This window comes from Caretta caretta, chromosome 2, assembly GCF_965140235.1.
Source record: "Caretta caretta isolate rCarCar2 chromosome 2, rCarCar1.hap1, whole genome shotgun sequence".
In the NCBI taxonomy this organism is placed as follows: Eukaryota; Metazoa; Chordata; order Testudines; family Cheloniidae; genus Caretta; species Caretta caretta.
In genome coordinates this window covers 123,597,180-123,624,510 of record NC_134207.1, presented here as the reverse complement: position 1 = coordinate 123,624,510, position 27,331 = coordinate 123,597,180, and the positions used below count along the sequence as shown (strand labels likewise).

The 27,331-nt window shown below is 41.7% G+C and overlaps 1 long non-coding RNA gene across 1 annotated transcript; it reads left to right on the top strand.

Moving 5' to 3' along the window:
• The first annotated feature begins 14,068 nt into the window (after positions 1-14,068).
• Positions 14,069-25,401, top strand: LOC142071093 (uncharacterized). Its single transcript, XR_012667051.1, has 3 exons — positions 14,069-14,327; positions 24,652-24,719; positions 24,885-25,401. It is a non-coding gene; the product is annotated as an uncharacterized LOC142071093 (long non-coding RNA).
• The last annotated feature ends 1,930 nt before the right edge of the window (positions 25,402-27,331 follow it).

Below are 27,331 nucleotides of genomic sequence, written 5' to 3'. Positions count from 1 at the left end.
ACAAAACAAACAAAAAAAAAACGATCTATGACCTTGATGGGCAGACCCCTGTGCAGATCACTACAGGAGTCAATGAGGCTCTGAGAGTGAAGGGATCTGGACTCCTGGACCTCTTTAGAGGTTTGCCACCCACAAACATTCAAAAATTATGAGCTGGGGCTTTAAGAAAATATCAAATAGCATGAGATGTGAATAAATTCCTGCGAGATGGCAACACTGTGACATTGCAGGATCAGAGCCTATGTAACCTTGCACTGTGATGTGACAAACAAAATCTTTATTGTTTTCATAAATGTGACTTTTACATTTTAAAAAAGTGCCTTGAGTACTTATCTTATTGCACAGCTTCTCCTGCTGTCTGCAAATAACTAACCATTTTTAAAATTAATTATTCAGGTTAGTCATTTCCCTGCCACAAAGGGATATTTTTTCTCAAATGGCACTAACCCCCACAGACTTTTAAACAAAGCAAGAAATCCTATTTTATTTGATTCACTTTGAGATGACATGAAAACCACTTCAATATTACATACTGAACAAACACAAAGAAAACCTCACCCAATGGAAAATGGCAAGCAAGGCAGTGCCAGTCTCATTTGCCTCCCAGTGTCAGACAGAAAACTCAGCATGGCAGTGCTATCAGCACCAGGGACATATGTCTAATTAAAAGTTTTTTTTTTTTTTTATTTAACATACAGCTAGCTTAGCAGAATTCTAACTATAGATACTGTCATAGATGAGTGAGCTAGGGTATAAATGGAAATGGCCAAAGGCAAAACAACTGTTAAAGTAGCAGGATTAGAACAAATCAGCATTTTATTCCTTTTCTATTAATAAAACTTCTCTGCAGATAAATCACTGATTAAACAATGAAGGTATTAGATTAGACTGCATAATTAATGGAGAAGTGAAATGCACACGACAGCCTGTTGTCCCTGTGCACTTTGGGAAACATTCTGCTGGTTTGAATGCAGATGAATAAATGGCTGGGCATATGCGTCGATGGGAGGGCTTTGGCTTCCTTGGCCATGGGATTCTGATTTTGGAAGGAGAGAGAGGTCCACCTGACCAAGAAGTGGAGCAGGGTTTTCAACTAAGTTCAAAGCAGACAGGTAACTAAAGTACAGAGGTAAGCATAAATAAGGTGAATTTAACAGAGGGCTAGAAGTTGGTGAAGGAGCGGTTAAATCATAGGGTCATAGAAGCAATAAGATGGAAAAATCACTGGGGGAATCTGCTCAACAACTTAGATGTCGATACACAAATGCAAGGAGTATGGGGAATAAAAAGGAAGTATTAGTAGATAAGCTCAATTATGACAAATTAGGCAATTGGCTTCACAGAGACTTAAGGGGGATAAATCTTGTGACTGGAATATTGGTATAGAGGAATATAGCTTGTGCAGGAAGAACAGGTAAAGTAAGAAGGAGGGAGATGTTGCATAAGGAATATATACAGTTAGGGTGACCAGATGTCCCAATTTTATAGGGACAGTCCTGATATTCAGGGCTTTTTCTTATATAGGCGCCTATTACCCCCCACCTTCTGTCCCAATTTTTCACATATGCTATCTGGTCACCCTATATACAGTCACATGTTCTGAGGTGCAGAAGGAGGCAGACCAGTTCAAAGTCCCTGGGTAAAGATAAAATGGGGAAAACTATATGATGATGCCATGGCAGGGGTCTATTACAGACCACCAAATCAGGAAGAGGAGGTGGATAAAGCATTTTGAGAAAAAATAACAAAAATATCCAAAACACAAAACCTGGTAATAATGGGGGACTAACTATCCAGACACCTGTTGGAAAAGTAAAGTGGCAAAATATAAGTTCTTGGAATATCTTGGAGACAACTTTTTATTTAGCAAGTGGAGGAAGTAGCAGGGGACTCAGCCATTTTAGACTTGATTCTGACCAACAGAGAGGAACGGGTTACAAAGGTGAAGGTGAAAGGCAGTTTAGGTTAAAGTCATCATGAAATTATAGAGTTCATGATTCTAAGGAAAGGAAGGAGTGAGAGCAGCATAATATAGACAATGGACTTAAAAGGCAGAGTTTAACGAACGCAGAGAACTGGTAGGTAAGGTCCTAGGGGAAGGAAATCCAAGAGACTTGCAGGAGAGCTGGCAGCTTCTCAAGACACTATTAAAGGCACAACTGCAAACTATTCCAGTGTGAAGGTAAGATAGGTAGAATAGTAAGAAGCCAATATGGCTCCATCAGGAACTCTTTAATGACCTCGAAAATCAGAAAGGTATCCTACAAAAAGTGGAAACATGGATGAATTGCTCAGGAGGAGTACAAAAGAATAGTTGTATGCAGTGTTGTTGTAGCCATGTTGGTCGCAGGATATTAAAGAGACAAGGTGGACCAACTTTTCTTGGTGAGAGAGAGAAACTTTTGAGTTTACACAGAGCTCTTCTTCAGGTCTGGAAAATGTACCCAGAGTGTCACAGCTAAATACAAAGTGGAACAGGTAGTTGAGCACATATTTCAAGGCCCCATTCAAGGTGAAGTGGCTCGTTAACATCCCTGTTGTCGTAGGACAAAAAGGGGGATCAGCTTTAGGTTGTTGTAATAAGCCACCTTGTCTCTCTAATATTCTGGGATGAACATGGCTACAACAACACTGCATACAACTATTCTTCTTCTTTACTGGGATCATAATTTTTAGTTTCTGGAAAAGTTACGAATTTAAGCTCCCAGGCTCATCTTTTGAAAGTGTTGTGAGGATGAGGACTGATAGGCCAGATATAAAGTGATCACTTTGTCAAAAGTGTTCACCCACAGGTGATAGGGTGTTTTTGTCTTATCATTCCCGTGTGAATTCATTCGAGAGCAGAGTAATTGTCTAGTTTCACCCACATAGTATTTATTGGGGGCATTTAGTGGTGTACCTCATCCAGAGCACATGCTGTAATAGGCATGTGTGTTATGAGGAGTAGCTGTGGAGATATTTCTGTAGGTTTTGCACCTGTTGTTCTGGTAGGGTCTGGTGCTGCTCTGAGTTGGTGCTAGGAGTTGTTATAAAGAGGATGGTGATCAATTATGCTTTACCTTCGGTGGATATGAAGTAATGGGCTTAATCTGCAGAAAAGGAGATTTAGGTTAGATATTAGAAAAACCATTCTAACTATAAGGATAGCTTCCAAGGGAGGTTGTGGAATCCCCATCACTGGAGGTTTTTAAGAACAGGTTAGACAAATATCTGTCAAGGACGAGCTAGATATACATAGTCTTGCCTCAGTGCAGGGAGCTTGATTAGATGACCTCTCGAGGTCCCTTCCAGCCCTACTGTGATGTTCTGTACCTCAGGGGAACACCTTACACCCCCATGTTCATCCTTATGATTGTGTGGTAGCCAATGCAAAGTTTGTCATGTCAGGTGTCTTCAGAAGGCTCATGATGCACTGAGCATTGTTGTTATAGGAATGTTATATTAATTGTTGTTATAGTATTGTTATAGGTTGTGATTTCAAGTATATAGTTATGAGGCTGACAATGTGTCCTCATGTTTTAAAGCAAGCCCAGGCAAAAACTCTCCAAGAGCAGAGGGGCAGTTCACACCTCATCAGGGCATGTATGGGACAAACCCAGCCCAGTCTCACAGGAATAGAGGACACCAGCCTAGGCAATAACAAAGGATCTGTTGGACTCTTGAGTGAGTCACCCCCCTTCCTTTGGTCAGTTTGGGACAGCGATGAGGTAATGCTCACCTGACTCTGAAGGGGAGGGGGGACAAAGCCAAGAGGGAAAAAAGGATATGATAAAAGGGAGAGACATTTGCCATGCACCCTCTCTCTCTTCCATCTCCATCTCCAGACATCACCGCCAAGCAACTGAAGCACTGATCAAAGGGGAGAGCCTGGGTGAAGGGCAACCAGCCAGCCTGTGGTGAGAAGCATCTAAGTTTGTAAGGGCATTGAAAGTGTTAAGATCAGCTTAGAATACGTTTTGCTTTTATTTTACTTGACAAAATCTGACTTCTTGTGCTTTGACTTATAATCACTTAAAATCTATCTTTGTAGTTAATACATTTGTTTGTTTATTCTACCTGAAGCAGTGTGTTTGGTTTGAAGCATGTCAGAGACTCCCTTTGGGATAACAAGCCTGGTGCATATCAATTTATTTGTTAAATTGACGAATTCATATAGGCTTGCAGCATCCAGTGGGCATAACTGGACATTGCAAGATGGAGGTTCCTAGGGTTGTGTCTGGGCCCAGAGATATTGGCTAGTGTCACTCGGTTGCGCAATCCAAGGAGCAGCTTACATGCCAGAGGCTGTGCATGAACAGCCCAGGAGTAGGGGTTCTCACAGCAGAACAGGGTAAGGCTGGCTCCCAGAGTCGAGGATTAGAGGGACCTAGCAGATCACCGCTCCAGATAACACCAGAGGGGCATGTCACACCTACATTTCTAAGAGTCTATTAATCTAGCAGCCATGCCAGAGCCACCCAATTCCTGAATAACAGCTGTGTCCTGATATTGATGATACATGAAGAGTACATGACTAAAATCTTGGCTGCAATACTGATAAATTGTAAATCTCATGAAACAAGTGTATCTGAGGGGTACTTTGTACAGGAAAAATGATCTAAGTTACCAGTGAAATTGGATGATGATAGTCATATGTTGAAGCTAATCAGTATCCATAAACATATGCCCTCGGTGGTATATATTTTTGTCTTTAACTGTAAGATGTCTGCCTGCTTGTCTGCTAGTGGCAGAACTGTGAAGAAATGATGGATGATGGAGCAGCTTACAGAATGGAAGACAGTTTGCTCTCTCCCCTCAGGATTTTATAAACATTCTTTCTTTCTTTGTTGTTTTTCTTTCTTAATCTGAAATAGAAGCCCCACATACATAGCACACATTTTGCTCCTTGGAGGGGGCTAACATTTCATGTGCATGTGACAGTGACCTGCACTGCCAGGACAGTGGACTAGGTAATCTAATAGATTGTTTCTATCTCAATCATTCTGAGACTGGAAGGATAGCCACATGGCTAAAGTCATAGACTTGAACTTTGGAAATGTGGGTTCAGTTTCCAGTCCTATCCCAAATTTTATGCCTGATCTTGGGCATCACACTACAGCTTTCCCCGCTGCCCCTCCCATCTGTAAAATGGGGACAATTATATTTCCTTTTCTCTATCTTTGAACAGTACATAGCACAATGGGTATAAAAGTAAGCTGTCAAACATGTAGCTTAAGTCTGTTAATATGTGCCCAGCATCTAGCACTGACTATGACTAGGGCCCCTATGCACTATGATAATACACGTAATAATAAGTTAGCACCTCTTGGGTGGGGTCTGTGCTAAGTGAGCAAACCTCTTCAAAAGGCATTTTCAGGTCAAGAAAATATTTAATCATTAGTTTCAAAATATGCAATGTCATACAACCTAAGCAGCACATTTTAAACACGGGGATATGCAAATAAATCCAACATTTGCATGTGTGTTTGAGCCTGTGTAGGGGATTCAGTGTCTTATACAGAGCATTGAGAACCCGATATGTTTACTAAAGAATCCAACATAAGCCCTGAAAAAAGCAGACATACTGCAGTGCCTGCAGAATATGTGCAACTGGAAGATATGAGAGATTGCAGAATACTTAAATAGGTGCTTCTCAACTTCTGAAATGCCTGAGCAGCAGAGCTTCCATAACTGAATTATACATGTATTTCATTATATGTGAGCACACTTTAAAATGGAATAAGATTTAGAAAAAAGAGATTGCAACGGGCAGTTTTTTCAAATCAGAAGGAAAAGCAGAGGGTGTCACCCAACCACTGAAAATCTAAAGATTTGCCATTCAACACATTTCTAATTGCTGTCATGCCTATATGCTCCTTTGACTATAGCAATAAAAATGAATGGTGCTCACCTTTGTGGTGATGGAGGGTTTCCTTCCCTTCCTTATGCTCTAGGGGCCTGGCAAGACCTATAGAATAAATAGAGATAAATATCACTCCAGGGATGGACAGCACACTTGGTGAATCAGGAAGGGATCTGAAGTGTCTTTACATAATCACCAGATAGGGCCTCAGGGCTTAAATACATTTTTATATACTTTTTATACATTTCTATACACTTCTACATAATTTTTATATACTTTGCTCTGATTTTAGTTCTGCTGTGGAAAGAATTTAATTTAAATGGCATTTCATCACAGCAAATATGCTATTACTACCTGGAGCCCATAGTTAGTTAATGGCCATTATCTATAACCTTTCCATTTACTTTACGGTGAAAATTCCAAAGTTCTTTGTCTTTCTAAATTAGATTTTCACCCGCATTGCTGGGGCCAAGGAAGGCAGCATAAGCTAGACCCCATGGCAGCTTCTCTTCTTCAGGGGTGCCAGAGTGGGAAAGCGGGAAGCACATATATTGTCTTAAATGCACATTGGCTCTGATATTTTCAGCCTGGCACAATTTATAGACAATTTGCACTGCCAAATGGAAAGAAATTGGTTGACAGTCTGCATATTGACTTTTAAGGAACGCAACACCTGATCCAGTCTCCCAAGTCATTCACAAGCACAGTTGAGACCAGCATTTCATTACTAGTGTCAGAATTATAGTGAGTGACAACTAGAAAACCTTGTTATGTATTTCTGCAAGATTGCAGCTAAGCTTTGATTAATATTTAGGCATCCACATTTGCAGAAGCAACATTTTTTTATTTGCTTTTAAAATGCTTTTGATATTATAGCCCAGAATTTATAGAGAGGTATTTTTCTACAAGATGCTTCCCTCCACTTTAATAATTTATGTTTTGTTTTGTCTTGTCTTGGTTTCTGCCAGATGAAAAATTTTCCATAACTTTGTGAAAATTCTGAAGCAATTTTTATGCACACAGTGATCAAAGTTGGACTGCTGGATTGATGCAATTAGCTGCTCATTAAAAGCCATGGGGCTGATGTATTCCCATTGATTTGACTAACCTGATATTTTGTGCATTATAAAACTAAAAATACTTATAAGTCACATAATATCATCTAGCAATTTACAATATTCTTCAAGTTCACATTGTACTTGAACATGTTCCATGTAGGTTCCATGTAGGGTGTATGTACTATGCCACTCTATATATGGAATAAGATATGCATCTAAGGCAATTTCATGGCATTTGTGGAATTCAAATAATTTGTGTTGGAGTCTGGCACCTTCTGCTCTTTTTGCTGCTGCTCCTTGCCTTTCAGTTTGGTTATGTTTTCCACAAGGTTTCAAACAATAACATGATCTTTACGGTCTCTTACCATTAATGTACAGCATGTGTTTAGTAAGTTCATTTATTCTCTCTACTGTGTGGTTCAATTTCCTTATCATGTACAGAAGCTGCCCCAAAATAATTCTATTACCCATTTCAGCAACCGCATTTCCAAGCTTATAATAAGATGGTTTTACTTCTATGGTTGGTGTTGAAAAAAAAAGGAAATAAAGGAGTCATTTGAAAACTAACCAAGCCAGTGAACTCTTCTTATTTTCTTCAAACTTGGCTTGCTTGGTTGATCTCACTGAGATATTTTAAGTCATATACAGATATAAGGCTTAACTTTCAGCCTCAATTCTGCACTTCCTGACTTGAATTTTTGATTCCACAGCCTTCATATTTAATTTTGACTTTTAAATGCTTTTTTACCCAACCTTAATGTTGCCATTAATTACTTTCTTTAAAGCCTTGCTTGTTTAATGAAAAGAATAAAAAGTAGAATGTGCAAATTCATTAATCTCAATCTATTTAGTATGACGACTTTCAACCAGGATCATTCTTAACAAAGGCCTTCCCCGACATATCCACGTTTAGGTCAGCAGAGAGTTTAGATCAATCATAGCTAAAGACCTTCAGAGTTCCCCAGTATTCTAAGCTGCTCTAGGGTTTTTCATTTCAAAATTATTAAAACAAAACAGACAATTCTACTTTCTCCATGAAATTTTCCATTTTCAAATCTTAACCACTGAACCGATTTTCTTTAGACTTCTGGGCTTGTTCTTTATCTCTTAATTACTTCTGTAAAACAATTCAAGTTTGAAAAAAATCATTTCTACCATTTTTTAGTTAGAATTTTGCCTGCACAAAATTTCTGATGTATACCTCTGAGCAGGGAAGGATGGTTATTTTAATATCCATTTTCAGAACAAGTCAATTGATTTTTATTAGAATTTCATTTCCACCACTCAAAAAAATGGCCTATGGACCAAGACCAAATGTGGAAAAAATTAACAACCAAGTAGGTTGCTTGAGAAAATTATGAGCCACTGAAGAAGAAAAGTTAGAATGGAAGTTGGAACTACTATGCCTCTTCCTTATTTGCATAGGAAGTAATTCAGGGAAGTCCCATGGCATGTATTGTACTGGAAGTCAGAGAAGATGACCACAGCAGTCCTTCTGGGTTTTATAATCTTATATTGTGGTGCAAACAAAAGTTATTCATCTCCACAACCCCTCTGGGCAGTAGGAAAGTATTACTGACCCTGTTTCTCAGCTAGGGAAACTAAGGCAGAAAACTTAAATGGCTTGCCCAAGGCAATCAATGTCAGAATGAGGACTGGAATGTTCAAGTCCTTTGCTTTCAATCCCATGCTTAGAGCACTAGATAATGTTACATCTCTTGCCACTTGAGCAGCCCCCTGGCAACATACACAGTGCCCACTGGCTGCTCAGCGGAAGAGCCACAGCTGAGTTGTAATCATTGGCAAGTAGCCATGGAGGAGCTTGCGGTATTTCTAAGTCCAGTGATAATAGCCCAGGCAGCACTCACTCACTCTCACAGCTGTGAATTGCTCTGAGGTCCCTCCAGATGCCAAGGGACCTGTAGCCATGGGTTTCACAAATTTTAGGGGCCTGCCTTGATTATCTGCGAGTGAGGGGATTCAAAGTGGGTGACTAGGCAGTGATTTTTCTGAAGAATCACAACTGCAAATTTTCGACTTTCCAGATAGCTTTTTCTTTTGTGGAGAAAGCCTCAAAAATGTGAAATGACCTATCAATTTTCTTTTTGAAATGAACACTGAAGTTAGCTGTGACATGTTCAGAGTCCCAAAACTCAAGCAGGGCCCAGCTTTGTGGTTTCAAAAGGCCATTTCTACCTAGGATAAATAACAAAGAAAGGCCTACTTATATGCAAGGGAAAACACAACTAATGGATTTCAACTGTATATATTTTACACTTTTATTACATAAACAACAAAACTCTTGTTTCTCTTTTGAGTAGCACAAACCAATTTGAATTAATCAAGACTTAGAGGTCTCTTCTTTGACCAGCTCTTGCATGGATCACTTCCTAATGTTAATGGAATTATACATGCATGCAGTGAGAGGGAGTCTAGATATCTGAGATGTTGGGACAGATCCACAGCTGGTGTAAATTGATATCTTTCCTTTGATGTCCACAGGGTAATGTTGATTTACATCAGATGAGGATCCAACCCTTTACCTGAAGGTGAAAGCATGGCCTAGTGGAGAGGGCACTGAACTTAACTCAGACACCTGGGTTCTACTCCCTGCTCTGCCATTGGTCTGCCACTGGCCTCAAGCCAGTCCACTTCCTCTCTCGGTGCCTCAGTTTTCCCATCTGTAAAATGAGGATAATGATACTGACCTCCTTTGTAATACATTATGAGAGCCTCATGAAAAGCACTAACTACAAGCTAGTTATCTTCACTACCTCTATTGGGACGTCCACAAAGTAGGATCTAAAAAGATCTTGAAAGATTAATCTTCTTAATGAAAGAATGGGCTTTCTTTGTTGCAGCTCTTATCTGCTTTGCCTTACATCTGCCTTTGTCTACATCTGATAAATTTTCCAAGTGCTCTCTGTGTATTGGCCCTTGCATCCAGGAACTTGAAGCTGCTTTTTTATATCTGAAAGTGCTGGGCATTACTGCTCAAATGGCAGGTGAAATATAAACAAAAATCAAACCATGATGAAAATAGTGCTATTTATCCTGAAGCTATCACTAAAGCACAGGAGAGCGTGTTACTGCCAGACCACACACAGCAAAGTGCAGAGATTATAAAGAGAGTTAAGTGGCTACCTATGAATATGAATCATATCTTGATGGAAATAAAGCAGAGGGAGCTTCATGCCGGGAAATATTCCATGAATGAGTCCAATGTAGTCATTCTGTATGATAAAGGAGATGCCAGTTTGTAATTCATAAGGCTCTTCAGTTCTGAGAGCCTTAAATACTGAGCCAGAAAAGGCTTCGTTAAGGGTCCTACAAGTCTTACTCAGGCAAAATAAAATGGAGTTTTGCCCAAGTAAAGAGTTCAGGATGCTGCCATAAGAAGGAAATATTGCTCACTCCTCAAGAAGAGAGGGCCTTAGAGACCAAGGAGCCAGTGTAATTCAGTGGTATGAGTAGCACAGGACTTCTGGAACTTGTGCAGGCATTAGCGCCTCTGCCATATGCTCCACCATGGAGAAGGTTAGGAAGGAGACCATGGAGGGAAAGACGATATTGTCCCCACTGACCCAAGTCCAAGTACACAAGCTGGTGCAGAGGGGGGTTTACACATAAAGCAATAACACACTGAGAGACAGACAGACTGTGTGGGTGTGTGCGCTCCTACCTTCTAGCACCACAGAAATTGCTCGGACTCCACTGGCTGTGTATCCTCCCCATGCTACTTATTTACATTCCATCCACCAACACCTTTAACAATCCCGTGCAGCAATACTGTGTTTTCGGCCCTTTGCCTAGGGCCTGTGAGGAGCAGAGGTCTCCCTTCTCCAAGATCTCTGTAGTTTGGGCTCAAATATTCCTGTTCCTCTCTCCCCTCACTTCCTTCCTGTGCCCTCCTTATCAGTCTTGAGTTGGCTCTTTAGCTCACCCTTCACACACTCACACACAAACAAACACAAACACACACCCATCTCTGATTAGATAATTAACTTCAATTCCCCCTTAGAAGGCTAATTGGGATAATGGATTGGTGTCAGAGGGATCAGAGTGGAGCCTCACCTTTTAACTGCCAATACTCTGGGCAAGTCTACACTACAAAATTAAGTCAACCTAAGTTAGGTAGACATTCAGCCAGCACAGTAATTGAATCGGTTTTACACGTCCACACTACGCTCCTTGTGTCAGCAGTGCACATCCTCACCAGGAGTACTTGCACTGATTTAACTGCCAGTGTGGGGCATTTGGGGGATGGTTTCTGAAAGGTAGCAACAGTCAACTTAAGCAATGCGATGCCTACACAGACACAGCATTGGCCTTACTCACGGAGGTGGAGTTATTAAGTCGGTGTCGTGGGCAACTTACGTGGGTGGGTGGTACATTTTAGTGTAGATGCTTACAGAGTTAGGTCACCATAAGCTGCCTTACACCAGCCTAACTCTGAAGTGTAGGCCAGGCCTCTGTCTCACATCTCTCCCCCTTGCCTAGCTATTAAGCTGTTCCTTCCCCACGCACTCCCTTCTTAAAGAGGGCATTAGGCTCTTTGTGCTCACACTTGCCCTACAGTGTGGCTCTTTAGCTCACTCAGCCCTAGCCCCACCTGATTAGATAATTAACTTCAATCACCCTTATTGGGGGGAACTGATTGATGTCAGAGTGATCAGAGTGCAGGCTCACGTGTTATCTCCCAGCACTCTGTCACAGTTTGTGTATAAAATAATTAAGCCCTTTTAAATGGATGTACTATGTATTAGTTCTAAACACCATGTTTCTAAACATTAGGAAGGAATCAATTACTTTGTCTGCATTTATAAGCTGAAGTATTTATTTGAGTTTATATATAAACTCAGAGATCGAGATCCTTAGTTTTTACAAATCAGCATGGTTCATTGATGCCACTGGCTGAGGGTGAAGCCCTTTCATTGTATACTGAATTCAGACAAAATTCAATGAGAAAATTAATTCCAAATAAAAATGAATAGCCAATGGAGGAATACACCTATTGGAGATGTATTTCTAGTGCACTAAAAAAAGTAATATATATATATACACACCTGGAAAAAATAAATTTGAGAAGACAGAATAACAAAATTCAAGATCCAGGTCTGTATTTGAACCCCAGGAAAGCTGATGGACCCCACCCAGGCTCTAGGATTTCAGTTTAGCCCATTGTACTGGCAGGGAGAAGGACAGTCCAGTGGTTAGGGTACAGCCTAAGATTTGAGGCACATGGGTTCTGTTCCCTGATCTGCCCTGATTCCCTTGTGGGAGCGAGTCTCCAAGCCTCAATAGACAGACTTGCGCTAGCTTGTATTGAGCTAGTGCGCTAAACATAATGATGGGAGGTTACTGCTCAGGCTAGCCTCCCAAATTCTGACCCACAGGATCAGGTGGACTTTGAGAACCCAAACTACAGCACCCACACTGCTATTTTTAGTACACTCGCTTGAGCCAAACTAGCACAAATCTGACTACTTGACCTGGGAGGCTCTTTCCCAGCTGCAGAGTAGACTTACCCTTAATGACCTTGGGCAAGTGTAGCGAGGCACATGCTGGGCCCCTCTACTTTTGGCCCCTATTGCCCTCTCCAATCAGTCAGGAATGCCTCGGCTTGATGCAACACCAGTGTTCTTTATTTACAGTTGTTTTCCTGCCACCACTTTCCATCTATGTACAGGGTCTGCAGCCAACTTTGCCAAGAGCAGGCCAGGCCAACAATAGACCAGGCGGCTTCCTACTTCTCTCTGTGCCTGGCCTTTCTCTTCCTCCTCCTCTCTAGCTTCCTCCCACCTTGGTAGCCCCTGGCTAATGAGGCTGGCAGGTGCTGCCTGTTACCAGGCAGGCACAGGGCTATCCAACGAGCCCCAATCCATTCCCCTTGATTGGGGCTGGAATGGCAGGGACTGATTAAGTGCTTCTCACTCAGCACCCTGTCACAGCAAATCACTTCAACTCTCTGTACTTCAACTGATGGGGCAAAATGGGGATAATAGCTCCCTACCTCAAAGGGGTGCTGTGAGAATACATCTCTTTAAAAGGATTCGGAGATGCCCAAATAAGTATGTTCCTAGGATGGATAGATGGCAGCATTAATTTAGGTGCTCCCCAGTCCTGCAGTTTTGTGAGTACTGGCTGAAAGGGGGGAGTCACTGACAGTTCAGCTCCATCCAGTCTACAGGGCCAGGGAGCCAGGATGGAGGCACTCAGCCTCTATACTAATCTGCCTGATGTCCTGAAAATGCAGTTTGTCCTGAAATGTGCTGATCTACTCATTTTTTATGTTGTCCGTCTATACTTTTTCCAAATTTAAGCATGCAATAATAAGACGAAATGGGCAGTATTAGTCATATGGGGATGATAGTAAGTGACCCAAGTGCATATTAAATTTCAGTTGGATCATATGGGGTGGGAGACAGAGCTAAGGGGAAGTAAAACCTTCGGTTTGCAAGGAGAAGCTAGCTTCATTCTTATCTACAAAGCAGCTACTACCGCTGTGTAGTCAGAATTTGAAATTGCTTGTGCAATTAACCTCAAACTTTCGACAAAAAAATTTCCTCAGGGCTACATATAAAAAAGTTTATACATAATGGAGCTTCCACCCCCACCTCCCCTAGAATATCATAGGGGAGGTAATTATTCGGTTTATAATGGAAAGTGTCTTACAATCTTAAATAGAGAGACTCTGCTGTGACTCCATAATATTTTTAAAAGATTTTCTCCATTGAATTAGCAATTAAACAGCAGCAGTCCATATTTTTTGTCCCCCCACATGTTTTTTGTAAGTTGTTCATTTTACACAATAGCTAATCAGCAGCATGCATGTTATATAAGCCTATCCACAAGCTTGTTTTACACTGTTTTCTGAAGTCATTAAAGACTCAATATGTATTTTATTGTTAATATTGAATTTCTATCCTATGTACAAGTTAAGTAAGAAAAATAAATAGTAATTATTCCTTAATTTATATAGCATTATTAATCTCAAACAGTCTCAACATGCTTTGTATCATAGCCAAACCACATTCAAATCAATAGGAATCTTTCCATTGACTTCGGTGGACTTTGGATCAGGGCCTGTGATAAACGAAGATTGGGGGGGGGGGAAGCTCCCTTTTATGGACCCAGCCAGCCAGCTAGCTATAAAATCCCCTTAGCAGCTGTTCTCTACTTGCTTTACCTGTAAAGGGTTAAAAGTCCCACTGTGATGCATAGGTAAAAGGCAGTGAGTGCGCACCTGGCCAATGGGAAGACTAGAACTTTTTAAAATTGAAACAAGACTCCCCTTTTGTCTGTCTGTTGTTGTTCTCAGGGAGAAGCAAACACAATGCAACTATGCTGTAAGATGCTTGGGGCCAGGTATGAAAACTCATCGGTCTCATACCTAGAAACTACTCCTCATTTGAAACCCCAGATATGTAAGTAGATCAGGAAATGTCTAGGAAGACACGATTGGGTTTATCCCCTTTTATTTCTTTATGGCTTGTGGACTCCTCTGTGCTAACCCCAAATGCTTTTGTTATGCTTGTAACCTTGTAAGTTATTCTTGATGATTAATCCTTTTTTTTAAACTAGCAATAGCCTGAGTTTCCAGATGTATTTTCTTTTTGTTTTTAATAAAATTTACATTTTTTTAAGAACAGGATGGGGGTTTTGTATCTTAAGAGGTTTGTGCACGTGTTGTTTAATTAGCTGGTAGTAACAGCAGATTTCCTTTATTTTTCTTTCTCAGTTCTTCCCCAGAGTGGGTGTGTGTATGTGAAAGGGCTTAAGGGTACCCCACAGGAAGGAATTCCCAAGTGCACCTTCCTGGGTTCTCAAAGGGGTTTTGTACTTGGGTGGTGGCAGCATCTATCCATCCAAGGTCAGAGAAAAGCTGTAACCTTGGGAGCTTAATACAAGCCTGGAGTTGCAAGTATTAATTTTTAGAGTCCTTGTGGGCCCCCACCTTTTACACTCCAAGTCCTAGAGTGTGGAATCAGCCTTGACAGGGCCTTTGTCAGGATCCCTTACCCAATACTGAAATTCAGACATCTGAGATGGAAAACAGCCCTAGTACTTAGTTTTATGGTAGGGATAAGAAAAAAATAGCTTCTCTAATTGAATCTACAAGGCACAATTTAGACAGGACAGTGTCCGAGTATACATATGAATTTCTATTTTCTGGAAAAGGAGACACGAGAGAGAGTGTGTATGTGTGTGTGTATATGTATATATATATATATATATATATATATATATATATATATATATATATATATATATAAATAAAATTTACATACAAAAAAACTGTGTTCAAGGACCATGATTAAGGACTTGTCTACAAACAAACCACTACAGCAGCAACACTGCAGCTGCGCTGCTGTAGGACTTCAGTGAAGATGCTACTTATGCCAACGGGAGGGCATCTCCAATCTGCGTAGGTACTGCTGGCTGCACCGGAGGCCAAGGAGTAGGTTGGTTTAACTGTGTCACTCAAGGGTGTGGATTTTTCATACCCCTGAGTGATGTAGTTATACTGACCTAATTTCCAAGTGAAGACCAGGCCACAGGATGCAGTCAAGGCCTCCAAAGTTAGGAAATGCCAGATTTATGGTTTCCTGTACAACCTTTAATTCATCCCCCTTATACATATGCATTCCAATATTACTTTAATTATTCTGATAGTCTTTAATTACATGATCAGCTGCTACTTTTAACACAGAATCCATCTCATTCAGTGCACAGAACAGAACTGCTCTGAGTAGGAATCAGGGTTTGTGTAGCAAAGGAGACTTGTCTGTAGAACTACTGCGTCAACTGTTATAGAAATTGGAAGGCTTATAGTGAGTAAGTCAGGGCTCTGCAGAAAGAGAAAGGATGTGTAGCAATGTGTGTGGAGTTTGGCAGGAGGCGCACAGGTTGTAGGAGAGAAGAGTTTGGAGGAGGTCCCAGGAAGTCAGTCTGTATGCACATGGCTAGAATGCTAACTGCGGTTGCATTTTTCTGTAAATAGTTTTCATAAAGAGCCAGTTTAGTTTTACTAGCATGGAGTCATTGTGTGATTACCTAGCACATGGTACATGAGACAGAATGGTCCCATAGTTAAAGCAATTGAACTGAGAGGTGAACAGAGGAGAGGCCAACAGAGGGAGTTTGCCTGGGAACTATGGCGAACACTGCATTAAGGGGGCTGTGTTGTCAGCTGGTGGGGTGAATATCCAAATATCTGTCTGCTGTGACCATTTGTTTGACGGTGTGTCTGTTTGAAGCTAGCTTGAAAAGTGTGATCGTGTGGTTGCTTGTTCCAGATGGGCTTTGAGTGGTTGATTAGAGGGAAGGCTTTAAGCCAGGGCAACTGCTTTGAGCCAGCAGCCTTATAAAAAGGCAGCCAGTTGTGAACCAAGTGAGCGGCCACCCAAGGAGAAGCTAACACAGGGAGTTTGCCAGGGTGGAGTTCCCACAGAGGTTTTTTGTTGTTTTTGACTTTCAGGCTTCTATGAGCAGTAAATACAAAATCTGAAGAGGCTCTTAGAAGGAAGACCATATGGACAGTGAGCGATCAACTGTTGTGACCTATACAGGATGTGCCATGTTTGTCTTTCTCCCAGAGGATACAAAGTGACTTTGTCTATATGAAGTGCAAGCTGGCCTTGATAGTGGAAGAGAAGGTTAAAGAACTAGAGACCCAAGTATCAACCCTGTGTTGGAGAAAATGAAGACTTTCTGGATAGAAGTCAGTGTTTGGTACTGCAGGCACAGCATGCTGAAGAATCAGAGAGGGAAGTGCAGAATGGGAAAGAAAATTGGTAGTATGTGACTTCCAGAAGGAGAAAGAGGAGAACCCATGTACCCCCAATGCAGACGGAGGTAAGAAACCGTTCTCAGGTTCTTTGCGTACATACTACAGCAGAGAATGGTTTCGAAGGGATCAGAAGGAGATCCCATCAACCAGAAGGCATGGGATGCATTGTCCTAGGGATGGGGGTTCCATGACCACCACTCTCAAGAGGAGACGGGTGGTGGTGGTGGTTGGGGACTCCTTCCTAAGGGGGACAGTCATCCATTGGACATCCAGACTGGGAAACTTGAGAAGCGGGCTGCTTCCCTGGAGTTAGAATTCAGGATGTGAGGGACTCTATGCCAAGACTGATCAAGCCCTCAGACCGCTAGCCTACCCCTTCCTGCTTCTCCACGTGGGCGCCAATGATGCTGCCGAGAATGACCTTGAGCAGATCACTGCAGACTATGTGGCTCTCAGAAGGATAAAGGAGTTTGAGGTGTAAGTCATGTTCTCGTCCATCCTCCCTGTTGGAGGAAAGTGCCCAGGTAGGAACCATTGAATTGTGGAAGTAAATGCATGGCTACGCAGGTGGTGTTGGAGAGAGGGCTTTGGATTCTTTGACCATGGGATGTTGTTCCTGGAAGAAGGATTGCTAGGAAGAGATGGGATCCACCTAATGAAGAGTGGGAAGAGCATCTTCGCAGGACAGGCTTGCTAACCTAGTGAGGAGGGCTTTAAAACTAGGTTCACTGGGGGATGGAGACCTAAGCCCTGAGGTAAGTGAGATACTGGGAGGAAACAAGGAGGAGGGTGCAACAGGGGAGGCCACCTGATTCATACTGAGAAAGCAGGGCAATCGGCTAGTTATTTTAGGTGCCTGTCCACGAACGCAAGAAACCTGGGAAACAAGTAGGAAGAATTGGAAGTCCTGGCACAGTCAAGGAACTATGATGTTATTGGAATAACAGACTTGGTGGGGTAACTCACATGATTGGAGCACTGTCCTGGATGCATATAAACTGTTCAGGAAGGAAACGCAAGGGAGAAAAGGTGGAGGAGTTGCACTGTATGTAAGAGAGCAGTATGATTGCTCAGATCTCCAGAATGAAACTGGAGAAAAGCTTGTTGAGAGTCTTTGGGTTAAGTTTAGACGCGAAAGCAACAAGGTTGATGTCATGGTGGGCATCTGCTATAGACCACCAGACCAGGAGGAGGTAGACAAGGCTTTCTTCAGACAACAAATAGAAGTTTCCAGATCACAGGCTCTGGTTCTCATGGGGAACTTCAATCACCCTGACATCTGCTGGGAGAGCAATACAGCAGTGCACAGACAATCCAGGAAGTTTTTGGAGAGTGCTGCAGACAACTTCCTGTTGCAAGTGCTGGAGGAACCAACTAGGGGCTGTGCTCCTCTTGACCTGCTGATCACAAACAGGGAAGAATTGGTAGGGGAAGTAGAAGTGGGTGGCACCCTGGGCAGCAGTGATCATGAGATAGATGAGTTCAGCATCCTGACTAAAGGAAGAAAGGAGAATAACAGAATACTGATCCTGGACTTCAGAAAAGCAGACTGAGTCCCTCAGGGAACTGATGGGCAGGATCCCCTGGGAGGCTAATATGAGGGGGAAAGGAGTCCAGGAGAGCTGGTTGTATTTTAAAGAAGCCTTATTGAGGGTACAGGAACAAACCATTCTGATGTGCAGAAAGAATAGCAATAGCAAATATAAATGTGGCAGGCGACCAGCCTGGCTTAATAGAGAAATCTTCAGTGAGCTTAAACACAAAAAGGAAGCTTACAAGAAGTGGAAACTTGGACAGATGACTAGGGAGGAGTATAAATATATTGCTTGAGCATGCAGGGGTGTAATCAGGAAGGCCAAAGCACAACTGGAGTTGCCGCTAACAAGGGATATCAAGGGTAACAAGAAGGGTTTCTGCAGGTATATTAGCAAGAAGGAGGTGGTCAGGGAAAGTATGGGACCCTTACTGAATGGGGGAGGAAACCTAGTAATGGATGATGTAGAAAAAGCTAAAGTACTCAGTGGTTTTTTTGCTTCGGTCTTCACAGACAAGATCAGCTCCCAGACTACTGCACTGGGCAGCACAGTATGGGGAAGAGGTGAGCAGCCCTCAGTGGTGGAAGAACAGGTTAAGGACTACTTAGAAAAGCTGGACATGCACAAGTCCATGGGACCAGATGCGCTGCATCCGAGGGTGCTGAGGGAGTTGGCTGATGTGATTGCAGAGCCATTGGCCATTATCTTTGAAAACTCATGGTGATTGGGGGAGGTCCCGGACGATTGGAAAAAAAGCAAATAGTGCCCATATTTTTAAAAGGGAAGAAGGAGAATTCTGGGGAACAGACCAGTCAGCCTCACCTCAGTCCCTGGAAAAATCATGGATCAGGTCCTCAAGGAATCCATTTTGAAGCACTTGGAAGAGAGGAAGGTGTTCAGGAACAGTCAACATGGATTCACCAAGGGCAAGTCATGCCTGACCAACCTGATTGCCTTCTATGATGAAATAACTGGACCTGTGGATATGCAGAAAGCAGTGGATGTGATATACCTTGACTTTTAGCAAAGCTTTTGATATGGTCTCCCACAGTATTCTTGCTAGCAAGTTAAAAAAGCATGGATGGATGAATGGACTATAAGGTGGATAGAAAGCTGACTAGATTGTCAGGCTCAACAGGTAGTGATCAACGGCTCGATGTCTAGTTGGCAGCCGGTATTAAGCTGAGTGCCCCAGGGGTCAGTCCTGGAGCCGGTTTTGTTCAACATCTTTATTAGTGATCTGGATGATGGGATGGATTGCACCCTCAGCAAGTTTGCAGAGGACGCTAAGCTGTGGGGGGGGGAGAGGTAGATACGCTGGAGGGTAGGAATAGGGTCCAGAGTTGGAGGATTGGGCCAAAGGAAATCCGATGAGATTCAATAAAGACAAGTGCAGAGTCCTGCACTTAGGACAGAAGAATCCCATGTCCTGCTACAGGCTGGGAACTAACTGGCTAAGTGGCAGTTCTGCAGGAAAGGACCTGGGGATTACAGAGGAGAAGAAGTTGGATATAATTCTAAATCTAAATACTAAACACATTCTTATAAGACTAATACCTGTTTTGAGCAAAACTAACATACAGGTGCACTGGTCTAGTCCAACTGTGAGTTAGTCAGTTCTTAGCTAATGCCTGCAATCTTGGGACGAGCTGGCACCTGGCACAAAGAGAGTATGGTTCTTGGGTTTGTTTTCTGTTACTGTTTTTTTCCCTGTGTGTATATTAAGCTGGTTTTATTACCTATTCAGCACAAGATTAGTTCAACTTGTAGGGTTGGATAGGGCAGGAGTCCCGGGGAGCCCATCAGGGGGCAAGAAGCAGGGAGGGGTGGTGGCTGGGCCATGCCTCGCCGTTTGGGGAGACACAGCCTCTCCTAACCAGCCCTCCATACGATTTCCGAAACCCAGTGTGGCCCTCAGCCCAAAAAGTTTACATGCCCCTGCCCTAAAACAACTCAGACCACTACACTGCCACCTCCCTGCCACTCTCTTTTCAGAGCGGCATCTAGCTCTCCTTGACTAGGTCTGTAGCTCCTCCATCTGGTTACCCTTTATGTACCACCAGCCCTTATCTTTAGCTCCTCTCCCAGGTTGGTTAGTAATGGTGCTGCTATGGAATGCCAGCTTCTTCTCAGGTTTCAGAGGAACAGCCGTGTTAGTCTGTATTCGCAAAAAGAAAAGGAGTACTTGTGGCACCTTAGAGACTAACCAATTTATTTGAGCATGAGCTTTCGTGAGCTATACATCTGATGAAGTGAGCTGTAGCTCACGAAAGCTCATGCTCAAATAAATTGGTTAGTCTCTAAGGTGCCACAAGTACTCCTTTTCTTTTAGCTTCTTCTCAGGGTCACCTGTATTCAGTTCTAGTTCCCTTCTTTGTCAATGTTTCTCCACATGCCTAACTCTTCTTCCCCACTTTCTTCACATGCTCCACCCCACGTTGCTCCAGTTCCCCCTGCCCAGAAAGTCTCTCACACTTGCCACTATCCCTAAGATCCCCCTTCAGGAAACCCTCTTCTACTAGTTACTCTACACCTTCACCTCTGGATCTAAAGTAATTGGATATCACCTATTGGTGAATATAGCCCTGTACCAAATAATGGTAATGCAAAAGTTCTATGAGAGTTACACTTCTTTAGAGTAAAACTCTAATATAGAAGTCAGGTTTCATTGTATAGGACATATTTCAGAACAGAAATTGCTGCATTATATTCATTAGTCACAAGACACTGACATCTAAAGTGTAGCGCTCCAGATCATAGTATTTTGGAATTGTGAGTGATAGTAAACGTGTCAGTCATGGAAAAAAGCTACAAATTGTTAAGCATTGTTTAACCTAAAACCTGGGTCTGTGTGACAGGAACGCTGACTTTATCTCCAAAGCCAGTGATACCATTCACATCTGTAATAGAAATACTTCATTTAAATGATGTGACAGTAACAGCAGTTACAGGCAGCATGACAACCCAGTGCCCAGAGTTTCAATTCTGGGCTCTGGGCCCAAAGGAAAGGGTCCAGAATGCTAAAATAGGCAAAGAATATATGTCAGTTTTTTGTCCAATATGCATGATTTATAAGAAGAAAGCTGGTCAAATAGTCAAAAAATAATCCTACCCTGATTGATGAATCCATTTGTGATTAAAGTTCACCAGGATTCCTGGTATCATGCTATTTGTTATTTGCAATTATTGAAACAATTGGAAGTCTTGTGAAAGCTTGATGAATTTACCATATGTGGATGATTGTTCAAAAATCCATGCATTGCTTGTTATTGAATATTTGTTACACAGGTGTTATTCTACCTAAAATATTTCCGTCATGCAATCAAGGAGCACAAACAACATCATGTGGCTTACATCAGGTGCCCTACCAGACAATACAAATAGTCAGAGAACAGCTTGTGAACAACCCACAATCTGAAAATTAGTAAATACATATGAAGAATGATTACACTAGAAGGAAATTAGGATAGGTTCACCAACTGTTAACTAACCAGAAAAACAGGGCTAGACTCATCACAAGTGTAGTCATGACAGATAGTAAATGTCTCCTGAGCGTTGAGCAATACTGGAGATCTGGAAGAATGTCAACACGCCTTAACACCGTATACAGTCAATCAAATGAATTATACAAATAACTGCTTCCCAATTGGCTGTGCTGAGTTCCTTGAAAGCTATAGTTTCACTCCTTACAAGGGAATAGGGTTTTTAGGCTTCTTACTTCATCAACTTATTTTTAGAACTCAATTATAGGAGGAAACCTCCTGCTACTTCCTGCCATTAGCTGACATGCTGTCCTAGCTACCTGACCAATTCCAATAATGAATTGGTGTAAGAATGCATACAGTAACCTATTGTTTTGCTGAAAATCAACATTTAATATGTCTTAAGATAAAGCTTCACCCTTGACGATATTTCTCAGGTCAATAAATCTTGATTTAGAGCTCACTTATCGTGGTATAAAGTATAAAAGTACTCCAAAGTCAATGGAGCAAAACTGTAGAATAACTGACAGCAGAATCAGGTGCAATCTCTGCTTATTACTTTGATGACCAAGCTTCTCCTGTTCTTACGTTTCTGTCAGTGATAATGGGAGTGTATAGCAACCATATCTATTGATGGGAGTTGCTTTTAAAGGCTTGGAAGTTTTGTTTGAATAAGCACCGCCTAAAGTTTAGATGTTTAGAAGCCTGATCCTGCAGCTTTACCATTAATTTGGATGGACGCAGGGCCGAGCCTCTCTGAATGAGCACTAAAATTCTGAACCTCTTGAATCAGCAAAATAAGACTGGAAATTCTCAAGATTTCTGATATTTACTGTGTCCAATTGTGCTGGAAATACTTTAATAGCCTGTGTATTGATGCTTCAGCAGAGGCAGAAATGCTGAAATACTGCAAGCAAACTGATACAAGACTTTAGTTACATTTTAAAAAGAGAGAGCTTGGATTCAGATAAAAATGTAGGGAACTTTGGATTTTATCTGAATGAGTTCACCCATTTCTTCTGATGTCTGAAAGCTACAAGTACATTTGATTTTTGTTGCTGCAGTAATTATTCTTTTGAATATTTCACTCAAGAAGTTAAAAATTGGAACCAACATGTTCCATACACCACAGGAAGGAACGAAAGGATATCAATGAGAGCATCTGAATCTGCAGCCAAGCCCCTCAGAACCAAGCTCTTGCTGTGATCTAATGTATTTATTGACTTTGTTAAACAGGACGAAACTATTCAAATATAAAAGCTCATTTATAATGTCATCCCCAGATCAGCCTTCATCAAACAATGCAAAGCCAGGGCACTTTTCTGTTCAGTGAATCACGTAGTGGGTTTTGAATATGGAATGTGAATAAGCTCATTATGGAGGGGAAAGCAATGGGCAGGAGTGCCAACAAATGGAGAATGTGGTTTGAAAAATGAGATTGGTTTTGGATCCGGTGTAAGGACAGAATAGTGCTCTAAGAGGAAGCACTGGGAGAGTGAATGGTTAGGAGTATTAAAAACAAACCAAAAAAAAAGTGATCACTTGGCAAAGAAGAATTTATTTCCTACAACATGCCAAGGTTACCACCTGAATGGCAGTCTGTGTACCCTGCATACTTGACACGCACCATTTCACAAACTCAGGGTTGGTAAGCTATCAGTATGTAGAATGCTACACTCTTAGGCCAAGATTTTCACAGGTAGTAGTAGGGACCTCCATTTTTGGAGGCCCAACATGATATACCTTAAAGGGGCCTGATTTTCAGTGACTGGAGCACTTAGGATTTTCTGAAAATTGGGTCCCTTTCATGCGTCTCAAGCTGAGCCCCCACAGAACAGTTGTCACTTTAGAAAATCTTGGCCACAATATACTGCGATTACAACCAGATATTAATCAAGCCATAAAACTCCTAAAGCTAACAGCTTTGTTATGTGAATAAACATACCTACTATATAGCCAATAAACAGCAACCTCATTACAGCAAGGAAAGTTATTTTTGTTTTAGAACTAAGCCCATCATCGAACATTAAAGGCACAGGACTAGATATTCATAACTGTACATGCAATTGCAGCCATTATGCACACAAACTGCTATTGTGCTTGCAACTGTGGGAGTTTTGCCATTGACGGGAACAGGAGCAGAACTATGCCCTAGCTGCTAATTCTGATACCTTTTATTCCCCTCAAGCAGCAAGTTATTACCCGAGTAGCTTCACTGATTTGGAGTGGGGAGTACAGTGCTTGGGGAGTACAGTGCTTCTCAAGGTGAGCAAGGGTGCCAGAGTCTGGCCTTGAATATTTTGTGATCCATCCACTGAGAGAACAAACAATGGTAAGATTTTCTAATACTACAGAGATCTGGCATCTGGCCAAATCCCATAAAGCTGTCAGTGAGGAAGACTGGCAGATATGGCTGAAAGTCAATACAACGAAGTCAGGCAGGTGAAAAGCTGATAGGAGGGTAACTGTCCACTGGTTCAGAAATGGGAGGGAATGCTAGCATCCCATGGGTAGGAGGTTAGTTTCTAGGCAGCAGCTTCTCTGCCTCTTTAAAAGCTCGAGGGGTTTGTTTGTTTTTGCAAATGCAGTTTAGTTTTACAATCACTGATCTGCAGAGCAGCGTAATACAAATGGTTCTTTTATCTGGAGGTGAACATATTTCACTATGATTTCTGAGTCTGGGGTGCGAGAGGTTTCATCAGAGCCTTGAGTTTTTTTGAGTGGGGCGTTAGCATGATTAGGCCTATGCCAAATTACAAAAGGAATGAAGTTCCAGGGCTTGCCAATGACAGAGACCCCGCCAAGATTCCCAACAAGTTTAGGTCTGTGTTGGGAGGAGCCATGAAAGCTTGAAGTGAGACCAAATAAGTATTATGGCATAGTGGCATTTTCTGACAACCTGACATCTTGCTTATAGCAGCCCTCTCTCCATATCCCGCAGTGCTCCCTGGGCCCAGGCTTCTTCCTAGAAATGAACACTGCAGCATGCTCCTGCAACCGCTCTCCCAGGTGACTATCCCTCCCCATTCTGGCAAGGGGTGGGGAGGCAGTAGTGGGAGAGAGGAGATTTATAGCTTACAAGTAGTGACTTTCTGTCCAGGCTAGGGCCATTTTGCACTGATGCTGAGAATGCATGGGCAGGAGAGCTCAGAAATTGCACTTTTCTTCTCACAGGCAGCTGCATGGAAGGGCAAGTCACCACAAGGAAAGGTCACATGGTGCATTGTGGGTGAGGAAGAGGAGCTTTTTTCATTTTTGAAGTAAGAAGCCTGCAGAGGGATTCAAACAGGGAGTGACATGATCAGAGAAGTAGGAGAGGAAAGTTTCTTCAACAGCAGCAGGATTTTGGAAAGGCTGGAGAGGAAACAGCTAAGATGCACTACAGCAAAATAGAAGATTACATTAATCAAGGAGCGGCCTGCCTGTGGACAAGAGCTTACACATGCACACAGCTTGCAGTGGGTGAAATCTGCTGACGAATTCCCATAGACAGACATTCCGTTATATTTGTAAATGAGTTCATTACTAAATGCTTGCTTGAGTTTGCTTTCCTTGAATACTCCAGCACACAAGCTTAATCACGGGAATATTTGCAGAACCAGCACATTTTAAGAGTATATTTGTGGGTGACAAGTGAATTTTGTATCTGTATTCAAAACCAGAACCCTAATTTTCATCTAACCAGGGAGATAGAAACATTATGTGACCAACTATATATGCCAATCAAAGCTAATCACAGTTTGGGTTTCTAAACATCAAATACATACAACTAGCTATTTGTAAACAATCTCTAGACTGGAAATTGAGCAAGTAATCACAAATACATATGAAAACAAATTGTGGTGTTCAAAGATACTACATGATAGAAGCGTTAACCTTATTATGTTAGATTAAAGTTTTTTTGTGAGATGAAATTTTTGTATCCTCATGAACACACATTCTTTGCCAGTGAAGTTTCCCAGAGAATGTTACAATGAATTTTACCACGTGCTTTGTTATAAGTATTATCAGTTTGAACATAGCTTGCTGGGAATGCGAAGGAACACATGACATTCTTTTTGTAATAAGCAGTAACATTTGGATAAACTAGGCTGTAACTGTTAACAACATAGGCTTATCTAATGTCTGATATTATACCTCTCTCTTCCTTGCTGTCAGATTAAAACTGTGCAATCATAAGGAAAGAATAGTCCATTAAGGCTGATACCTACATTACTAAAGGGAATAACAAAATTGTGTTTGGCTGAAGTTTTTGTTGTTGTTGTTTGTTACTTTTATTTACCTGTGTAATCACCAAATATTAAAATACGCTCATAGGTGATGTGATCCAGTTCAGTTCATTAATATACAGTTTGATTTTGCAGCTTCTCATATACAGTCCATATCCCAAAATGCTTTACAATATTGAATAATGCAAGACAATACTTTAAGCAGGTTTTAGGCAGTTCATTCAGAATTCACCCATGCATCCTCCAGTGGCCTACAGTCAGTCTTTATTTAAAAGCAAAACCTGAGCATGTTTAAAGACAGTATTTTAGGATAATTCCTGCAACAGATCTAAGATTTAGGTTGTTTTTTTGCTTTTGCCTATGCTACATTTTAAAGAGAATAAATCTCATTGAGATGTCACATCCCAGAAATCAAAGGCAAGTTAGCTGGAGTGGGGGGGACCACATATTTGTAATTACTTCACTTAACAGACAAAATGTGTTACCAGGTAGTGATGCTTCTCAGGGCACCCAGGGTTGAGAGTCACCTTGTTACCACCTATCTCCAGCACAAGGAAGTCTTGCCTGTACTAGCTGGGTGTTAGCTCCCTAACTTAGAGTCACTCATACTCTATCCTCTGGGCTACACCAGCCGTGTCTTTGCCTTGCAAATTGATAACAGATGCACCCTACCCCTTCCAAAGCATCCCTGTGTGGTCCCTGATCACTGGATACACACAGAGATCCTCTGTTGCCAAAGGAACCATGTACTGTAGACCACTGCTCCTGTGATGTACACAACATGTAGTTCATTTATCAAACAAAAAGGAAACTTAAGAAAATTCAGATTCAAATAAAAACCAGTGAGAAAGATGGGGACAAATGGTTTCATATAAAACATAACTCGTTCTAAAGCCTGAACTTAACTGACAAGTTATCCTCCTGCCTATAAAAAGTTTCTCACCCAAATTTCTCTTCAGTGTTTTCCACCAACCCTGGTGAAACCGCTTCTCATAAGATCAAGCCTGCTGTCTGCTTGTTCTCATAGACTGAAGGAATATCAAGGGGATCAGCTGTAGCCCAGACACAGTTCCAAAAGTTCATTGCCTTTCCCCTAAACAGGATAATTCCTGCTGTTTACTAGTTCTTGTTAATTTCCTCTCTTTGAAGATTTCATGAGCCTTCATTTGCATTAAACTCACACTTTTGAGTGGATGACCATTGTGAACCATAAAATTCTCAATCTGTATATGACCAGGAAGAGTATATATGCCGGCCTGTGGATTGCCTTTTCGTGAGCTGTTTTACCTTGCAGACCTAGAGAACATATTTTTTAGTACATCTACATAACTCTTCATATATTTTCCATACAAATATCTTACAATGATTATGATGACCAGTGTGACAGAGGCT